The sequence below is a fragment of the Lycium barbarum genome, chromosome 8 (assembly GCF_019175385.1).
Source record: "Lycium barbarum isolate Lr01 chromosome 8, ASM1917538v2, whole genome shotgun sequence".
Lineage (NCBI taxonomy): Eukaryota > Viridiplantae > Streptophyta > Magnoliopsida > Solanales > Solanaceae > Lycium > Lycium barbarum.
In genome coordinates this window covers 107719050-107726344 of record NC_083344.1, presented here as the reverse complement: position 1 = coordinate 107726344, position 7295 = coordinate 107719050, and the positions used below count along the sequence as shown (strand labels likewise).

Here is a 7295-nt window from a genome sequence, read left to right as displayed (position 1 = left end):
AAAGATAATTATGAACCACAATTTTCTTCCGTTTGGAGTTTGATGGTGACTCAGGCCTCTCTATACCACATGAATGCCATGTTACTCTTGCACCCTGTCCCTTCTAAAATGTTTTTCTGCAGTATAAAGATTATTGTAAGGCCCTATTATATCAGCCCCAACAACTTGAAACTACCTTAAATGCTTACCTCATTCATATGCTCTAATCGTCTCATTCAAATTGTAATGGTCCTATAATTCATAAAGTCTAACTGTCTACCTGAGACACGTTACTTGATATTTTATACCAAGTAATTTCTATAAGTGATAAACTTAATGCCAAGCAAAAGAAGAAAATTGAACTCGACGAGGATATTAACATTTATTGGAGCGTCAACCATTTGGAGTTGGCTTTCTGTTCTCTAGCACTGACTACTAAAAAAAATCCATGAATTACTGTGACGTCTGTAGGCATTGGTTTTCGGTGCTAAAGAGACTATGCCAAAAACTTCTTATTTTTCTGTTTTTGGTTGGGGGAGGACGGGGAAGATAATTTTGAACTCCCAGTTACTTCTATTTGAAGCATTATTTATTTCTAGATCATAATCTATAATATCAAACCCCAAATTCAAGAGGGTTGCTGTCATGATAAACCATCCAACATAGGTTGTTTTCGGAAGAGTTTAAGATACCCCTATGACTTGGCCTAGATACAAGAAGCCTCAATTTCTAAGCCACAAACATTTACACGGCATCATAGAAAGAGAGAGAGACAGAGTTATAAGGGTATATGGCCAACATTATATAGGCCAATGGAAAACTCTTCAGACCTCCAGAAAATCTTGTAAATACTAGGGATTAGGATTTCGTATCTGGTTTGGAACTAAAAAAGGCACAAGGTAGCAGCAAGTAAGTTGAGACGACCCCAGATAGCACATTAACAATCATCTGAAATTTAGAAAATCAAAATAAAAAAGGCTTTCCATTCCATACCTTATTGTCACAGCCTTGGACCTCTCCAACGTAACCGAGCAGCAACCATGCCGATTACCCTCTTCATTGGCGTTGGTCTCGTGTTACCTATCTAAAGAAATCTCTACATAGGCGCTGAGTTCAGCCTCTTCCCCAGGTGTGCAAGCTTGACACTTGAATCCTTAATTAGCTTGGTAGTTCAAACAAGCCAAAGTGGCCAAGTATTTAACAGATTATCAAAGAGAACATTTAACATGTGAGGAAATAATAAAACCTTATATGCATAACTATGCTTTACAAGTGTTGGCTTTCAGTCACTCAAAGCTCTCTTGCAAGTGCTCAGTTGAGACCCTGTGCACGCTAGTACCTTCCTACATGAGATGAGCATTTCTGAAAACTTCTAGAATCTTCTAAACTGCACTCCATGCTACTTCTGAGCCACATCGGATGGGCATTGTGCCATCTTCAGGTGCAGCGTCTCCTTTGTGTGCATCCACCTCTGCCACAGACGAGAACCTGCCGCAACTCTAGTCCACAACTTTTCTAACTTCCAATGACTCTTAGTGATACTCAAGTCCTCCCACAACATAGCAAATGCTTTTCAATAAACAATGACAAAAAAACAAGCAATAAATACAACCTTCACTGAGGGGGCAAGCATATTTCGTATCACAGTAGGATTTGGTCTTCCTTTCACATAGCTCATATGTCCATTATATGTCAATGGATCTAAAAATTAGGACCCATTTCATTTTGATTCTTGATCATCACGGAATTTAATAATTAAGAGGTGATTTCCGGAATTTAGTTGCTATATTTATACTTCAAATATGACGAAACTTATAAAGGATTATGGTTACTCTTCCAGAGAGCTAGTTCCTGTCATCTTGTGTGCTTCATGCAGCCCTGGTGACTGGCGTGTCCCACATATTTTAAATTGAATTGTCAGAGTTTCTTCTTTATCTCCTCTAATTCCATCATCTTTCATTGATATAGAACTCTCACATTGCTCAGTAAGTCCGAGCATTTCAAAGTCATGGCCCGGCCCAAATCCTCTTTCTCTGTTGTCACTTCACAAATAAGAATTCGGTTCATCTCCTCAAGTCCAATAGAACTTCTACGAACTTCAACGAAAACTGAATTTTAAGAACGTCTCCAGTCAAGTAGAATCGAGATTTTTTCAGGTAGCTCTTTATTGAGATGGAAGAGGCACTCTTCTGCCCTAGGAAGCTCCTTATTTAGCTTAATGTCAATTTGATGAATATTTTTGGTTTCCTTGTCCTGGATTTGGATTTTAAAGGTGACTCCCCAGCAGTCTACTGCCTTGATAGCTCGGCAGTCTTTCAACAATCTAACTTGAGCTAAATACTAGTAACAGCACTCCAGTGTCTGAACCGCCTTGAAGGTCATAACTGCAGTTACAGTATGCTATGCTATAATCATTTTTTTCTATGTATCTTATGCAATGGAAATCAACAAAGATCCTCACAATCTGTGCCAGTAATACCTCTTAAACCATTTCTTTTAACTAAACGAATCCATGAGAAGAAGAATGTGCCTTATTTCTGACCATTTCCTTTATCTCATCTAGTGACTAGTGATACCTACCAAACTATGTCCTATGTCTTTCTTTAATCCCTTCTCTTTTATTTGTTCCCTCAACATCTCAACTTCATTCCACATACCATTCCTGGCATACATGTTCGATAGCAGAACATAAACACCGTCATTTTGAGGGTCCAAATCCAGTGCCCTTTGAGCAGCTAATTTACCTAGTTCAACATTGTCAAAATTATGGGACGCACTAAACATGTAAGATGTCGTTGATTAAATTCCATGCTCTATCCAACTCACCTGCATGACACAGTAAATCAATCACACAACTATAGTACTCCGGGCTGGGTTCCAAACTGTAATTACACGCCATTGATTCAAAGTACTCCATTCCGAGATTGACATGGCCAGTGTGACTACAAGCGGAGAGAACACTCAATAAAGCTACACCATCTGGTTTTGATTCCTTTCATTACCATGTCATTAAACAGACCAATCGCTTCTTCAAATTTCCCATTTCGTCCGCAAACACCGGGCATTGATGTCCACAGAACAACATCCTTCTTTCTTTCTCTACATCTAAAACCAACCATCTCAAATACACACCTAGCCTTCTCCACTAACCCACATTTTCCATACATTTCAATCAACAAACTTTGTAGAAACACATCGGATTCCATGTCATCAACTTTTCGAATAACACATCCACGAACCTGCTTACCTAATTCAAATGCAGAGAGCCCAACACAAGCCTGAGCAGCCGAAAAAGTGGAATTATCACAACATAGATTTAAAGATAACATCTTCCTAACCAATGCAAGTCCCTCCATCCACATCTTAGCTTCAAAATAACCAGAAAGAAGTGCATTTACACATACTGTATTTGAGTACAATCTCAATTCTTTGCCCATCCATAGAACCATCCATCAGTCAGGAAAAATTGGCTACCACATCAACTTTTATGTCCGACAATTTTTCCATTATTACCAAGCAAAGAGGGACAGTTGTTGACACTCAATATTGTCCTCCCTGTACATTACTTATTTTACTAAGCTGCTATATTACGTTAAATATTTTTTTGACATCTCCTAGCATAATTACTCGAAAGTTTTAATTAATATTGTACTTAATTAATTAAAAATAGTATATTTCATTATGTTATTACATATTATATAATAATTATTATTACATCTATATTTTATTATTTAATTAAAATAGCATCTCAGTTTTTGTCCGTGGTTTTACATTTATGTATATTTAGTTAAGTTAAAATAGCATTTTTATGTGATGTTTTTATTATGTATTGAGTATTATTTATCACTATATTATATGATTAATTATATTGTGGTATATTATCAATAAGATGACAACTCATTCTTTGGCTTTCTCTTACTGTTTTGCGCTTCGAAGGTACTGTTCGCAACTTGCCTTAGTTGAATCCATGGTTATTCTAATACTTGAAGTTCAATGAAGGTATTCTGATTTGTTTTAGCTATCTTTGTGCTTGTGTTCTTATTATTTTTTTCTAATTATTGTTAGTAATTCTTAGCTTGTGTTATTTGAAAATCCTGTTAGACCATGTAGAAGGCATGTGTTAAATTCTTTCCATTTATAACGTAGTCAAAACTTGTTATCAAAAGAGAATTGGGCATTGAAGTAATGTAAAAGGCCTTTAAGTATTTCTCTAATGAAAAAATGGATCCCCTGCTCCAATTTCTGTCCCGAGAACTTAACGCCAGGTTGCTACCATCGTTGGTGAACTTCACAAGTCACAACCACCATTGCAAACGCTTCGTCTTGAATGACCTGGTTTTGGCTTCATTGATTATGTGTCAACAGTATTATTTTTTTGCGTTATTTATTTTAGCAAATCCTTGCGTTATTGTGCTTTGATAACTCATGGAAAACCTACGTACGTTTTACAGTGTTTTAGTGTTCCTCGCAAATCTATCTGTTTTGGTGCTCTGTGTAGGCTTTTAGAATATAGTGGATTCTCGGTTGTGTTTGTGATGTGTATCTTCAGTCTGTCCTGCAATATGAAAAATATATTGAATCCTTTTATGTTCACCTTAGTTGTACATTTTCGGATCTCCGTTCTGAGTTCATTTTCAAAGAGTATCATAGATATATGAATATTAGCTAATTGTCTGTTGATGTGATCCTACTTTAAATTCTTTGACAATATGTTAGTGACTCCCCTTTTATCAAAGTGTTTCTATTAGAGAAAATTAATGTCTGGATTCAAAAATGGTTCCATCTAATATGTGAAATATCTATCATAGGAATATTTGGAGCCTATCTTCCTTAGTCAAGACTCATTTCATGTAAAATGCTTTGTTGACATTAACTTGAACCATAGAAAATTTGTCATTGTTTGCTAATTGCTGGTTGTCCGGTTCACAGGGCTAAGATCATGATTTAGTTATTATGTGCTGTTAAATAAATATGTGTATCTTCATTTTCATCATGTGCAGCACCTTTTAACACTTCTAATGAAGACAATATTGCTTGCTTGAATTGATCCTATCACACTATGAAGTAATAATAAGGAATAACTACTTCACGTACATGTCATATCTTTGCTAGTCAAGTTAATTATATTTGTCTATTTTGCTACCTTGTTTTAGGACCTCCTTCATTCTATGAACAGGTTTTGTTAAATTTTACTAGAATAACGATCTAAAGCATGTTACTTCATTATCTATTTCGCTACCTTATCTTGTTAGTCTCCTTATCTGCTTATTTCGATCAAGAATCTTTATACTTCATTATTTTAATTTTTCTTTTGATTGGTTAAACATTAACAACAGACATACTTTCACCCCTTTAAATACGTTTTACATCTACACTACATTGGAGTGGCATCGCTTGGAGTCAACCACGGCATACAACGGAGTCAACGCAACTAGAGTTGTCGCCCCAAACGGGACCAGGTACGTCAGGAAATGAGAAAAAAGGCCGGCTATAGCTGACTTCTTATTGAAGCGCATATATAGCTATATAAAAATAAAGCAACTAGCTACTCCCTCTTTTCTAATTTCATATGTCACTCTTTTAGAAGTCTCAAAAACTTGACAAGTTTCACAATTATGTTAATTTTTCTACATGTTTTCATACAATATAAATATCAAAATATTTTTAAGTGTCACACTACTTTTAAATGCTTGAACATTTAATTTAGTAGGGTTGAATTGTAACTTTTTCGCTCAGACAGTCGACTATATGAACAAACTAGTCGACTATAAAGTAATGCAGGAATTAAATGACACCAGATATTTTATACTGGTTCAGATTCAATGTGAATCCTAGTCCAGTCCCCTTGGGTTGCAAGAGTGTTCTCTGCAGCTCTTTTGTAAATGGTTTTTGGTACAATGATTGTTTGAATGGAGCTCCTACGTCTACACTCAAAACACTCGTAATCTTTTTGATACAATGCCTCACAAACTATACTATATCTCTCTTTTCTTTTTTGTTTACACTATATCACTCAGGAATACAATGTTTATGAAAATTAAAGCAGAGAACTTGAGAGAATTGTTGACACCTAATTTTGGCTCGACGTGCTTAAAATTAACATTTTGGGGAGCCCTGATTCGTTAAAGAGCACGAAATACATTTTTTACACATTTTTACATTTTTTCAACAATTTATTGATGATTATCCTTATTTTAGGAATTTTCTCAATTTATTGTCATTTTTCAAGAATCATTATTTTGCACATGTACAGCGTAATACTACAATTTTTTGTGCAATTAATAATTGTTTCTTGATTTTATAGCAATACATTTTCATATCATAGACATTAATGTTTATATTTTATACTTGCGTTATTATTTATACATGTATTAATTAACTATATTTTAGTACAGTCTGACAGTGCAGAGAAAATCGGAGTAATTAATTTTTAAACGCAGAGTAAAATCCGATCAAGTCAAAGTTTCATCAATCTTTTTTAAAAAGGGATTAAAATAAGCATTGAGGGGACAAAGGGGTGCATTCTTTTATTTTTGGACAAAAGAGGGTGTTCATTGATATTATAAGAAAGGGTGGGGTTAAATTTTATTTTTTTCATCCTTTGTCTTCATTCTATACACAAACACACACTTACACAACAACACATCTCATTTTCCAGATTTTATTCCTTTCCCCTTTTCTCTGCAGGCCCTACATGTTTTCTACTTTTTGAATTTTCTTCCATTTCTTTCCCCCTAAAAAAAACTCTCTCCCTTCACTTTTTCTATTCCCTTCCTCTCTCAAAAACATTTTTCTCTCCCCTCACAACATCAGATTTTTTTTTCCAAACCTAATATTTCTTTTCTCTCCCTCTCTCTTCTAAGAAAACCCCAAACACCTCTCCTCCACTTCACAAAACCGCCGCCACCGCCTCTCCACGCCGGAGCTCGGAGCTTCGGCGACGCTCCACCATCACGCAACCCTTTCCCCATTTTTCCCTTTGCCCTTCCCGTCACTGACCAGCGCCACCACATCGCCGCCCCCGCCAGAGCTCCGAGCTCCGGTAAACTTCTCACCACTACAGCCAAACACCCGCACTCCTCTCTCTCCCCTCTTCTCCCTACTGTTATCACTTCACAACCCTCACCACCGTCGGAGCAGCCACCAAACAACCCACCACTTCATCTTCACCTCTCTCCGGGAACGCCGACCACACAACCCTCTTGTTCCTCTCCTATCCCCTTTTTCACGTTACAAAGTATTTCAATTTTGAAATGGGGTTTTTGTTGGTGTTCTGAAAGTGGGGATAGCTGGTGTAAAGATTCAGGATTTGATCT

General features: G+C 36.3%; 1 pseudogene; it reads right to left on the bottom strand.

Moving 5' to 3' along the window:
* Positions 1-802: 802 nt before the first annotated feature.
* Positions 803-6098, bottom strand: LOC132605237 (pentatricopeptide repeat-containing protein At4g16835, mitochondrial-like; annotated as a pseudogene).
* Positions 6099-7295: the final 1197 nt, after the last annotated feature.